The sequence below is a fragment of the Rhinolophus ferrumequinum genome, chromosome 22 (genome assembly GCF_004115265.2).
Source record: "Rhinolophus ferrumequinum isolate MPI-CBG mRhiFer1 chromosome 22, mRhiFer1_v1.p, whole genome shotgun sequence".
Lineage (NCBI taxonomy): Eukaryota > Metazoa > Chordata > Mammalia > Chiroptera > Rhinolophidae > Rhinolophus > Rhinolophus ferrumequinum.
The window spans coordinates 50,269,926-50,283,456 of record NC_046305.1 but is presented as its reverse complement, the minus strand read 5'-3'; positions in this window follow the sequence as shown (position 1 = coordinate 50,283,456).

Sequence of the window (13,531 nt, the reverse complement as noted above, 5' to 3'; positions counted from 1 at the left end):
CACATTCCTTAGGTCATGACTTCCTTCCATCTTCTAAGCCAGAAATAGCCAGATAAGTCTTTCTCCCAATGCCATCTTTCTGGTTCTTATTTTTTATTCTTATTCTTACTACTTGATCTATCAAATCTTTCCTTGGTTCCTGCATCCTCAAAGTGATTCCATCAACTTTTAAAAATTTTATCTTCCCTGTCTATAACTTTTTTATCATCTAGTCTTTACAGTTAATTTTTTGGTGGTGTTACAGTTTGTCTTTTATAGATTGTTTCAATTTGGCATGCCCTTGTCCATTTCCTTTTTCCCTAACCCCACCGTTTTTGTCATCGTGAACAGACTCATCAAGCCCCTTGTCTAATTTTCCTGTGTGCCCTTGAGATTTCTTCCTAAGCTTTTTTGATCAAATCATTATAAATCTCTGTCTGCTTTTATATGCATTTTCCATCATTCCCAAGATAGCACATCACTGCATTTTGATTTTGTCCCTGCCCCATAGCAGCAAAGAGTTCCGGCCAGATTGAAAAGGCTAGAGGGGAAGGTGAGAAGGGTCCAAACGTTTATGTAGCTTGTGTTTCTAAAAATAGCTATTATCTGGAACATGAACTCTTCCCATGAACCCCTCCCCTAACTTTTCACTGGTAGTGTGAGTCAACACTGTTCAGAAAGGCCCTCATCTAGTATTATAAGTGGTTTGTGGGATCCTAGGGTATGAAAACTCCTGCTCTTTCCTCTCCCCAAGGTAGCGTCAATTCCCTCAACCATCTTGGTGAGTCAGGAAAACACGTTCAGTGACATGGGGAATAGGAGAGAGTTGATCAAGATGGGGGCTTGTGAATAGAAGGAGTAGAGGAGTCAGGAAGGTAGCGGGGGTAGGAGGTTGCCACAAACTCTTCCTACTTCTTTTGCCCTTGTTCTATCCCCGGGGAGAAAAAAAATCTTTCTTTTCAGAACTTTAAAAAATTTATGCAGGAGTACCTTTCTAGCTGCCAAATAGGATGCTGCTCATTCATGAATCACTAAATAAAGCCAATTAGATCTTAAAGAGAAAAAAGTTATGCAATATTTCATAGAAATGAAAGAATGTGTATCTGGTTATAAGGAACAATAAGCAAATGAACACTTATGAACACACCACTCAAATGAAGAACTAAAATATTATTAAGCACACACCAGATTTCTAGCCAAGATGGAGTAGCAGAGATTGGATTTATTTTTCTTACCTAAAATGACAACAAAATGAAAAAATATATTAAATAGTGGTTTTCAAAACAGTGGTCATTAGGTAACAAAGCACAGTCATCCCTGAGGGATGGGAAAGAAAAGTTATGAGCCCAGCTCACTGCGTTGAGAGGATCCTCAGGCTGTGGTGCAGGAAGGGGGAACTGAGGCACAGCCTAGCCGAGTCCCTAAGTTGAGAAGATGGAGATGAGAGTCTGGAGAGACCAAGGTGGCTAGGAAAAGGAGAAAGCTGTTCAGAGAGAGAATTTCTGAGATCTGCAGGGAATTCCCCTCAAGCATACAGCAGAGCAGTGATTAGTTATAAGTATGAGAAAAATCAGGCCTGGGAAAGAACCATTTGAAAGGATTAAATGAAATAACACTCAGTCCTCACACTGAGTGCTGGAAATAGCGCAAGTTCCCAACAGCCAGAAAGAACATCTTACTTCATCAGGCATGTGACAGAATACTGAGAAGAGTCATACCTCAGCTAAGGTGAGTCATGGAACATATAAACAGACCAAAATCCGACTTCTGGAGATGAAAACTGATACATTGGATGGGATTAAGAGCAGATTAGATATTGTAGAAGATTAGTGAATATCAAAACAGCATTAGAACCTATCCAAAATGAAACAGAATGAGAAAGAAAATGAAAACAGGACCAGTGAAGTATGAGACAACTTTTAGTATCTTAATGTGTAATTAGAGTCCCTGAAAAAAAAGAGGGTGGGTTGTGGACGGAAAATATATTTGAAGAAATAATGGCCAAAAATTTTCCAAACTTGATGAAAACTATAAATTTATAGATCCAAGAATCTCAATAAGCCCCAAGCACGTGCACACACACATGCGCGCGCATACACACACGCTATGAAGAAATCCAGTGTGGAGTGTAGGAGGATTTCTACTCTAGCTTATTGCCCTTAAACTAAAACATGTGATCCGTAACTTGTCACTGACTTTGGTTCAAATAACAAAACATCTCAAGCTTTGAATACTCCACAGATTAGCATAAATGTGTTACCTAGAATAGTCCAGAATAGTGAAAATATCCTTTACTGTACACTGGCCAGCTATACAAAAGCTATTTTACCTTTTTGAAGTAAAGACTTAAAAAATTGATCAATCTATCAGTTAAAAAGTTCACAATGTTAGTTAAGATTAATCACACTGATTCTTGGGCCCTATACTCATGTTCAGGCCCAGTCTGACTAGAAAAATGGGTATGAAGTAGATTCCAAATTTCTTATAATATTTGTGATCATACTCACACTTTTTTTGCCTTCTTCCACTCACGTTCATGTGTTTAAATGTTGATACAGAGCCATTATTCTATGGTAACATCCAAATGATTATTATGTATCAACAAAGGACTGATCTAACGGTCAAACTGTCTCCATTAGAAGCAGAATTTTGACCAAACGCTGGAAAGTTAAAAATTCTGAAGAGGAAAATGGTACAAACCTGGTTTAAGGGTTCCAACAGATGGACACTTGCAGAGATAACTCGTCATGTACAGTTTCTAGCTAAACTTTCAGTTCTATCCAGAAAACCCCAAAATCACTGAAATTGGTTTCCCCCATGACCCAATAAAATTGCTCCCAGGGTAGACTGTTCAGACTTTCCTTTTAGAGATCCCAGAATATCAGTTTATGAGAGAGAGAGAGAGAGAGAGAGAGAGAGAGAAGAGAAGAGATATCTTTACCATTCCCTCATTATGTTTTCTTTTCTCCCCTCTCACCTATTTTGTTTTAATATAATTTTTTTTGGAGGGAGCTTTGTTTGAAGATCAACAATTCTTTCTTATATACAAGAGTGAATTATATACGGATAATTGCCTCTGAATTGTTTTTTAATACTATCAATTAATATTGTTAAGGTCTGGAATCGTCCACCCCTCAGACAGACAGAGGACACACACAATAATGCAAGTCACACAGAGAGGTTTATTTCCAGCCAGCTGGGGTCCGAGTCTCTGCCCGACGCAGCGGGTTTTAACAAGGACCCCAAACACTTAAAGCCAAGGGTTTATATAGCATTTTCAAGGCACTCAGTAATTTTCCATAGCTTCAGAGAGTACAAGATAAACTACAGGACTTACATAGCTTCAAAGAGTATAAGATAAACTACAGGACTTACATAGCTTCAAAGAGTATAAGATAAGCTACAGGACTTACATAGCTTCAAAGAGTATAAGATAAGCTACAGGATCTCTGGTCTCCGTGCTGCAACTGCCCACATCCTGGAATTTACAATTAGGTTGTGTTTCAAGCCAGGGGCTGTTAACCCTGACCTTAAGATAGCAGTTCTCATGCTAACGGTCTCTTACAATATAGACACATCACATACAAATGTATACACACATTTATAAATCTCATGATTCACTTTGTAAATGAAAATGTGAGTTTACATTTATACACCCTGGATCCTCTAAAAAACAATGCAGGAGGGCAGCAGGATGAAGCGAGCAGAGTACAGAAAGCTCTCAGCAGAATTGAAGAGCAAAGAGAATTCTGCTATAAACCAAAAAGCTAAAAGCCAGGTTGTAAAAGAGAAATATATCTCTATGGTTCAAAAAAGCTGTTTGCTATGCTGAAATACATTTTTTTTTTTTTTAATGTCCAGAGTCTCTCTAATGCTCAGATCACAAACCCTGCTGGAAAGAAAAAAAAAGTTCTGATCCTACTCCCTAACATTTGAAGCCAGTGGAAACTGAATTAATTAAACAAAACCAACTCAGCTCAAGACACACTAGATTGACTCAGCCCTCCATACTAGAGGCCTGATAGAAAAATGGACTGTCCATACCTGGGAGTAAATATTTACTTCTGTCTCTACTGTTCTGTCACACACACTGTCTGGCATATATTAAAAAGCTACAAGAGGCACAAGGAAGCAAAAACAGTGACATTAAATCAAGAGAAAAAGTTAATCAATAGAGACAACCCCAGGTGGCCTAGATGCTGGACTTGGACATTAGACAAGGACTTGAAAATAAATATAAGAACTATGTTAAATGACCTAGCAAATAAAAGGTAGACAATACATGTGATCAAGTGAACAATTTCAACAGAGCAATGAAAAACAATAAAAAGTAACACAATGGAAATGTAAATAAAACAGGATCAGAGATCAAGAATCTATTCATGGCATTGACAAAAGACTACGCACAACAAAATATGAAATGGTGAAATTGAAGCTGAGTTAAGAGCAATTATAAAACAGAAACACAATGACAAAGGGGATTAAAATCAGAACGGGGTCGGGAGGGGAGGGTGAGAAGTAAACAGTGGAAACTGATTCACATGATTCAGCTATTGGAGTTATCAGATAGGAACACTGAAATATATGTTTCCAGTGGTCAAGGCCATAGATGAAGATAAGATGAAAACATACACCAGAGATTAGCAATTAAAAAACAAAATGAAATTTTAATTTAAAAAAATTTAAAAAATTAAAAATAAAATGGAAATTCCAGAACTGAACTATATAACTCATTTTAAAAAGCAATGTATATGGTTTTATAGCAGTTTGGACCCAGTAGGAGAGGAATTAAAAATTGAAAAATAAATATAAAGTATCTAGTTGATGTATAGAGAGCTAAAAGGAAGGGAGCTTCAGACAGGAGAGTAAAAAAAGTACAGGTCATGTTATAAAGGGCTAACATACATGTATTCGAAGTCTCATGTAGGAGATGGAAATTGGATTAAAAGCAATTTTGTAAAATATAATGGCCAATTAAAAAAAAATAACCGATGAGCTTTAAGGCAAATGTACAAAAAATTCTATCAACTCCAAACAGGTTAAAAACAAGAGAACTGAATCTAGAGACATGATTGTAAAACTGCTGAAAATCAAAGGCAAACAGAAAAGTCATAGAAACATCCAGAAGGAAAAAATTCACATTGACTATTAAAGGGCTAAAATACTACAATTTTTAATTGACAACTTAATCCCTGACAAAATATCTTTCAAAGTAAAGATGAAATAAAGATCTTTCCAGATCTTCAGTCGAACTTCACTTCTATTAAGACCTAAAGGAAAGAATAAACAAATCTGTTAAATTTACGAATCAGCCCCACATTAAATATCCATTACTCATATTCAAGGATATGAACAAAATATTTCAAGGACTTTAACAAAGTGGAAAGTAACAGAATGAAAATCAAAATAGTCATTAACAGCATGTAACATTTATAGAGATTTTTTTTTTTTTAAGCAATGCACAAACTATCAACTACAAGTAGCGAAGTTCGGTGAGGGTGGGAGTTTGGAAGGTTAAAATTGACTTCATGTTAAATGAAACCCCTACAGTTTTCCCTATTGGGAGAGAAAGAAATCCAACATTGCATTGGCATACATTCATTATTATGGGATGAAAAAGTAAGACATCATTATGCTAAATTTATTAGTCAGACTTACAGCATTATACTCCAGTGTTTGATCACTATATTCTTGAAAAAGGATGGAGGGGTCAAAATCTGGAGAGTTCCCACATAGGAACAGTACAAATCACTATAGATGCTTTTAATAATTCATTTAGGAAAAAAAACCACGAGAATTGTTTCTATTGGAAACTGTCTTCAAGAAAATAAGTGTTGAGAAAATATCGTTTTGATATTTTTCCAGTAAAAGCAAGATTGAACAAGGAGAATATGCTTAAAAGTTTCTCTAGAAATTGATTGGTTGGTAGTATGAGCAAAAGGATACACAGATATGAAAACTGGCTGGTGAAAGAGGTGGTCTCTCCATTGATAGAGCTGTCCAGGGAGAAACTGGCAGCCTTGTGTCGAGTGTGGCGAGTAATCAGAAGGCCGAGTAATCAGAAGGCCGAGTTTCCTCGGGTTCTGTAGCTACCTCTACATTCTAATTCTGATTATGGCTGGAGACTTGGGACCCTGAGTCATTCCCATGGCACTATCGTTCATGGGTCAGTGACTTGGGATTTGAGCTTTGCCATCTAATGCTTTGTTTCTGTCTTCATGACTCTCAAAACTTGTGGGTGATAAAAAGGTTTTCTGAATTCCGAAGGGACACTCGCAGGGAACTTTATTTTAACTGTAAGTACCAAAAATACTCATCCCTTAGCCCAGTATAAAGCCCATTCGTTTTCATCATTGTTTGCTTGTTTTTTCTTCTAAAACACCTCTGGACCCCACCTCTTCCTCCTCATAGCAGGATCTCTCCCTATTTGCCGGATCTTTCCTCCAACCCAGTGGGTCACCAGGGTCTTCATGGCTGAGGAACTCTTCAAGGGAGTATATTATAGGCTTCATTCTTTACTTCCTTGGAGGTTCTGCTCTTGTGATTTTCATGCCACTATGGGATCCCTCTTTATAATCCAACTTCCTTAAACCATAATTTTGTTTTGATACTTCTGTGTATCTTTGGAAAAAAGTGTGGCTATTGTGGAGGCCCAGACACATTTCTTTTCCATCTTTCCTTTTAAAGGAGGCAGTAACAGGGTTCTTCGTGAGAAAACGCTCCAACTGAAGGCTGGGATGCATCAGCCCTTAGAAAAAAAGGGACCTGCTGAGAAGGGAGTGAACGAGCAGACGACACCGCCTGAGGAAGCAGGATTCTCCTCTGTGCCCCTCAGCAGATAAGAGACTCTTTGTTCAGTGACTTCCACTGTCAGAATTAAGCCATTGCCATCAGAGCAGTTTTCAGTGTCTGCATCCGGGTTCTGTACCTTAACTGCAGGGCTTTCTCTTAAGACCTTCCTGCAAATTCCTTAGAGAAAAGTCTATAGTATTTTCATTATTAATTATATTATTCAGAGTAATTTGGTGTTATTCTAACAACGTATGTATTCAGCAAACATATGATCTTGCAAGCACATGGGTGCTTGAAATTTCTTGGATATCTTGTCACGTGAGTGATGTCCTTTCTGCATTGCTGGGAGCACATAAGACTCTCCTGTTACCTCAGATGTTAGCCTGGTGAATGCTGACCCATCCCAGTGCCAGAGGTAGATTTATACAGAGGCTCCTTTATCTCTACTCCATTCTCCACTCCATTCTCTAGAAGCTCATGTCCCTGGTTTCTGGATGGGCATTTATGATAAGCTCATTTTTTAAAATAAGCTTATAAAATTTCCAAATAATGGCCTGTTGGCTAGAGTCCTCAAACTACCTTTAATGGCAGTTTTCCTATAACTCTTCAAAGATATTCAAATAATATGGGGTTAATCCATTATGCATTTACCTGTGATGAGCAACAGTTACTGAAATACTAAATGGTCACTAACTTGCTTAATCATTGGGGCACAGCTTTGGAGGCAATTAAAATTGTTCATGCTCCGTTATTGGGTCACTGTGCATCTGTACCACTTACATTTCCCTGACCCAGAGAATAACGTCAGAGCTAGAAAAACCTTAGTCAGTCAGTTTCATTTCCTCATTTCAAAACTGCGAACATGCAGGCCCACAGACACAGTCAATCACCTGATCAAAGTTGCACAATAGCCTTGGGGGAAACAGTAGAATCCTGGACTCTCAATTCATAAAGCCTATACACGCTTTGTCAAATACATTTTGAAAATGTATATTCTTGTGATTATTCTTTTTAAAAAACAAACTTTACTTTGGAGAAGTTTTAAGTTCAAAGCAAAATTGACTGGAAAATACAAGGAGTTTCCTGTACACCCCCGTCCCCACACATGCATAGTCTCCTCCCCCACTAGCAACATGTCCAGAACACAACCTACGTCAGGTCCAGTAACATTAAGGTGTGGACGGAAAAGGGGCCACATGTTAAACCTGACAAGCTCAGGAGACTGAAAATAACCACATAGGATGCTGTGAACATAAAAATTCCTAACTAAGGTGGGCCATGGCGGGAAGTCACATCCTTGGCCTGTAGCTTCCTTGACAAAGGTCAATCTTTACCTTAAGTGAGCCTGTCTGTTGTCTTTTTGCATCTAAGATAACATAGCCTTGGAATGTCAGAGTAATCCCTTTTTCTGGACCCCACCAGGAGGCACAACCCACCTCACCAGAGCACGAAATTACAAAATCCCTCATTGTGATCTTGTTCCCCAAATACCATCTCGATATGTTGTAAAATGTTATTAACAATCCCGTACCCACCAATGTAAAAGTGTGTGTCTCTCCATTTTGCTTTTTATCCAATCCCAGAGATCCCCCATCCCCCGCTTTGCTTTCTCCCACTCCCTTAATCTACAACCAATGGATTTTATGTAACCCTCCTCCTTTGATTCTAATGTATAAAATAAGTTGCAAAACGGCCATTTTCTGGAGCATTTTCTCAATCCGTTGAGACTTTGCTTCCCGGGAATTGTTGTCAGTTTGGCTCAAATAAACTCTTACAAGCTTTCTCTTAGGCTGGATGTTGTTTTTTTGTTGTTGTTGACAAAGGTTTTCTGTACATGGGGACAGACTGCCAGCAATGAAGTTTATAGTAGTTATGGGCCATCCTTTAGCTTCCAAAGCTTCCTCCCAATACTAGATAAATTGGCCAAAAGTATTAGTTGAACGGCCAATGGATGGATGCCCAATGTTTTTGTAAAGCCATTTTCCTGTCAGCCAAGCAAGTATAGGAGCTGGTTCTAATATCAACTGAGGGTCTTCCTGAGCAACTATTTTGACTAGTAAAGAAAGGTATGTATTGAATGGTGGACCTTAGTGGATAAAGAAAATCCCTAACAGAAAAAGGAACATGAGTTTGAGCATTCTGTTAGGTTGTAAAGCAGAAATATCGCAATAATTGCCATTAAAGTAAGTCCCAGAAAAAAAGAGGACCCAGCAGAATCTTGTTCTGTGGCCTTGGGAGTAAGCTGGCTACCTTGTGTTGTTGTCTGCTTCGAGGGAAGATTTTCCCCTGGAAATCCTTAATTTTAAGTCAGCCATAGGTTGACACGGCTAAGAGTCTGGGGGCAGAGAGGAGGGACTCTCTTGAATTGATACATATGGACCCAAGGTTCAATATCCTATAATTTAACTGCTGTGTGAGAAATTAAAAGAACCTCCTAGGTCCCTTTTCATTGAAGTTCAAGTGCTGTTTTCATGGATATCTCTTCCAGAACACCCACTCTCCAGGTTCCAGTATATGGGTGTGTAGTCACACAACAGCCTAGCCAACTGTCCCCCCGTGTCTTTCCTTAAGGAAAGAAGAGTCTGTAAGACTGTGCCTTTCTGGGACTCTGTTCCATCCTTGTGTTTACACCTTATGTCTCTCTGTCTGGTCCCCAAAAGATGGTTTGCAGCCAAAGACGAGTAAGACATCTCACGGGAGATACAACCTAAGCCAGGTGGAGTCGAGTGAGGACCCCCAATGAGCTGCCTTAGAAAAATATGGGAAGGGGCCTTGCCTCCCTTTCACCCTGCCGGGGAAAAGCCATTGCTGGCTCTGGCTTTTCCCTGGCACCTGTTTGTGAGAGAAGTCATGAAGACAATAAAGATCAGTTCTCTCCACTTAATCTCAACGGAGCCGTAACAATATGAGAGACTTGACCCTGAGAGGGTACAAACCTTAATTAAGACATCATGGGACCTTGTGCTTCGGCTGTTTACAGACAAAGGGTGATTGGAATAAACATTTTTCTGCTATGATGTATGAGTCTCACAGACCGTGTAAGAAACAATGTTACTTTCTTGTATTTGTATACCTATCAATAAAAACCTTCAGTCGGCCTTATTCTGGGCTCCAGTCCTCTGAGACTGCGAGACCCCTGGCCTTCGGAGAGATTTAACTGCATTAAGTCTCTGTTCGTTTCTTTCTTAAAAACTTAACCCGGGCCGCCCCTTCTCACACCCTCACTGCCCGTGTTGCGCTGGACGCGACATGGGTGTAAAGACTTCATCAAGTGGAGGGTCTCTGAAAGCTTCTGCAATCTGTTGGATATAAGCTTTTGCATATTGCATTAGTGCGTTACAGTATCTGGTTATATTACTATTTACAAGGGCAGGATAGAGTTCTATCATCAAAGGCATGGGTTGTCCTGTGATGATTTCATAAGGTGCTCATTTATGTTTCACAAGAGGCATTGACCTCATTGTCATAAGGAATAAGAATAACGCCTTAGGCCAAGGTATTCCTGTGGTTTCAGTCAATTTTGCCAATTTTAGAATATCACTGGTATGTACAACCTTTCCTAAAGACTGAGGATGACAGTGCCATAATATTTGAATAAGCTTGTTTAGTTGTTTTATAACCTGTCCAGTAAAGTGAGTCTCTCTACCACTTGAAATTTCATTTGGGAGTCTCTACAATGGAAAACCATTTTCTAATAATTTCTTTGCTACAGTGGTGGCATCAGCTTTCTAACAAGGAAAAGCTTCTACCTATCTAGAAAATAGACATACTGTTACAGTACGTATTAATAGCCCATAGAAGGAGACAATTGAAAAAGTCTAATTGTAAATATTCAAATGGTCCAGATGGTGGGGGAGAAGACCCTGGAGTTATTTTAATGGTTTTAACCAAGTTATGTGATTGACAGTTTAAACATTGATTAGAAACCTGTTGTTCTAATTTAGAACAATCACCCTACTAATATTTTTTCATAATTTGAGTCCTTTTGTCAATTCCATGGTAGGCAGTCACATGAAGTCCTTGCAAGAGTAGTGATTTCAGGAAGCACCAGGCAGCCATTTGGGCCCTTCCAAAAGTCCTCTTTTTATGTTAAATTTGCCTCCTTGATGCAACTTTTGTTTTTCAGCATTAGATAAAAAAATATTTTGTCTATTACACAAATTGTCTTAAGCAATCTGATTTGGATCTATAGTGGACCACAAGTTGTGGAAATTCAGGAAAATGGCTTTACAAAAAGGTGTGGTATCTTAATTAGTCCAGTATCCAGCAGCTGTCTAACGACATGCGAAATGTTGGACAGAACTGTAAATAAAGTACAGGGTGGTTTTAAAGATTCAATGTTGGGGGATAACCTGCCCTGATCTCCATTCTGGCTCCTTCCAACACCTGAATTACCTGTTCCAGACCAGTAACTGACCAGTGACTCTGAGCCTGAGGCAAATTTCAGCTTCTCAGAAAACAGCTACGTAACATCTATGCCCCCTGCTGGCACAAAACAGACAACACTGCCAGGAGGTGAAATCCGAAGCCACTGGATCTGCTCTGGCACACCTACAGAAACACAGAGGATGTGGAGTGGGCCTCGCAAGTTTATCATTACCAAAGTAATGACGGATAATCTGTCTTCTTTTTGACAAGTTCAGTACTTTACAGTCTTTGCTCCACTCATCCCAACATTTAAAATAAATTTCAATCCTGACCATATTTCTGAAAAGGCAAAGTAAGTATTTTACCCTCACTTCGCAGATGGAGAAACTGAGGCACAAAGAAGTAAAGTGACGTCTCAAAAATGCAGTGGGAGGGTAGAGCACACTGGGGCTAAAACCCAAGCCTGTTGATTCCTGCTATATACATCCAACCGCTTTGCCTCTCTCAGGAACAAGATGAACTAAAACATTCTCTTCTACTCATTTCTATAACAAATAGTCAGGATATTATGGAATTCTAAGGCAGTTCAGAAAATTTTTTGGAGATCATTTTTTTCAGATCATCATTTCTTTGAACGCCTATGGGAAAAAACACCATACTAGCTAGTTACATGGAAGGATACAGAAGCAATAGGGGGTCCCAATGGAAAATCATACATATCTTCATCAGATGACATTTACTAGAATATTCACGCTAACATAATGTGTTAAGGTCAAAACTTAGAATCTACGTGAGAGCCCACCCATAGTAGAAAGGGCAAAAAAATTGTGTTATATTCCAAGAGTAGATATTATAGAGCAATGACAAATGGATAGAGCATGCTTGTCATTTGGAGCAAAGTGCTGAGGGCTACGTATCTGAGTGACTCCAACCACCCTTGAATTTGCCTTGAGATTAAATACCACTTTAGAGGTCAGCGTGAGAAGCCCTTAGGCAAGAAAGCTCTAGGTAAGTTGGCATTGAACAAGGCCTTGAGGAAGATGGAGGAGGAAAATGAGGAAATTCGTGGGCCACTCTGAGCTTCTCCAGAGCGCAGGGGCCCCAGAGGAGTAATGGAGAGGGATCATCAGTCCACTGCAGGACTGATTCCAGATAGTGACGAAGGTGAGGGGGACAGGGCTGGGCTCATCTCAGAAGATAGTTCCTTCCGTTTGTCATTGTAAATCCAAGATTAGGTCAGGGACACTTTCAGCACTTCAAGGTAGGAAATAGGGGAGTTGTCGCTTCCAGCACAACACGGGCAGTGAGGGTACGAGAAGGGGCGGCTTGGGTTAAGTTTTTAAGAAAGAAACAGAGACTTAATGCAGTTAAATCTCTCCGAAGGCCACGGGTCTCTCAGTCTCAGAGGACTGGAGCCCAGAATAAGGCCGACTGAAGGTTTTTATTGATAGACATACAAATACAAGAAATTAACATTGTTTCTTACACGGTCTGTAAAACTCATACATCATAGCAGAAAAATGTTTATTCCAATCACCCTTTGTCTGTAAACAGCCGAAGCACAAGGTCCCATGATGTCTTACCTAAGGTATGTACCCTCTCAGGGTCAAGTCTCTCATATTGTAACGGCTCCGTTGATAAGGGGAGAGAACTGATCTTTGTTGTCCTCATGACTTCTCTCACAAACAGGTGCCAGGGAAAAGCCAGAGCCAGCAACAGCTTTTCCCTGGCAGGGGGAAGGGGAGGCAAGGCCCCTTCCCATATTTTTCTAAGGCAGCTCATTGAGGGTCCCCACTCGGTTCCACCTGGCTTAGGTTGTATCTCCCGTGAGATGTCTTACTCGTCTTTGGCTGTAAAGCATCTTTTGGGGACCAGATAGAGAGACATAAGGTGTAAACACAAGGATGGAACAGAGTCCCAGAAAGGCACAGTCTCATAGACTCTTCTTTCCTTAAGACACGGGGGGACAGTAGGCTAGGCTGTTGTGTGACTACAGGGAGTCACATATGACCCCCCCTTTACAGCTGAGAAATTTGTTATATAGACAACAGTGACAGGGTTAAGAATAATTCAGGCCTTCTGAACCCAGTTGAAGGGGAAAAACTCACAATCTCCAAAAGTTACAGTGAGAAGGCTAGCCCAAGATTCGGCTATAGGACGCTGAGATCAAGTCAGCAAAGCAGGGAGGGTGTGTGTTCCCTGATCTCCCTGTCTTCTGTGGGAGCGTGGATGGGGAAAGGAAGAAAGCAGAGCTGGGCAGCAAAAAGAAGGTATGTTTAGACGCAGCCTGGAACGCATCCTGAAGGGAGTCACGTTGCTCCTCTGCACTTACTTCCAGAAGCAGCTGCAGGCAAAGACAGAGACGGTGGGAGCTCAGGGCTGAACAACTGGC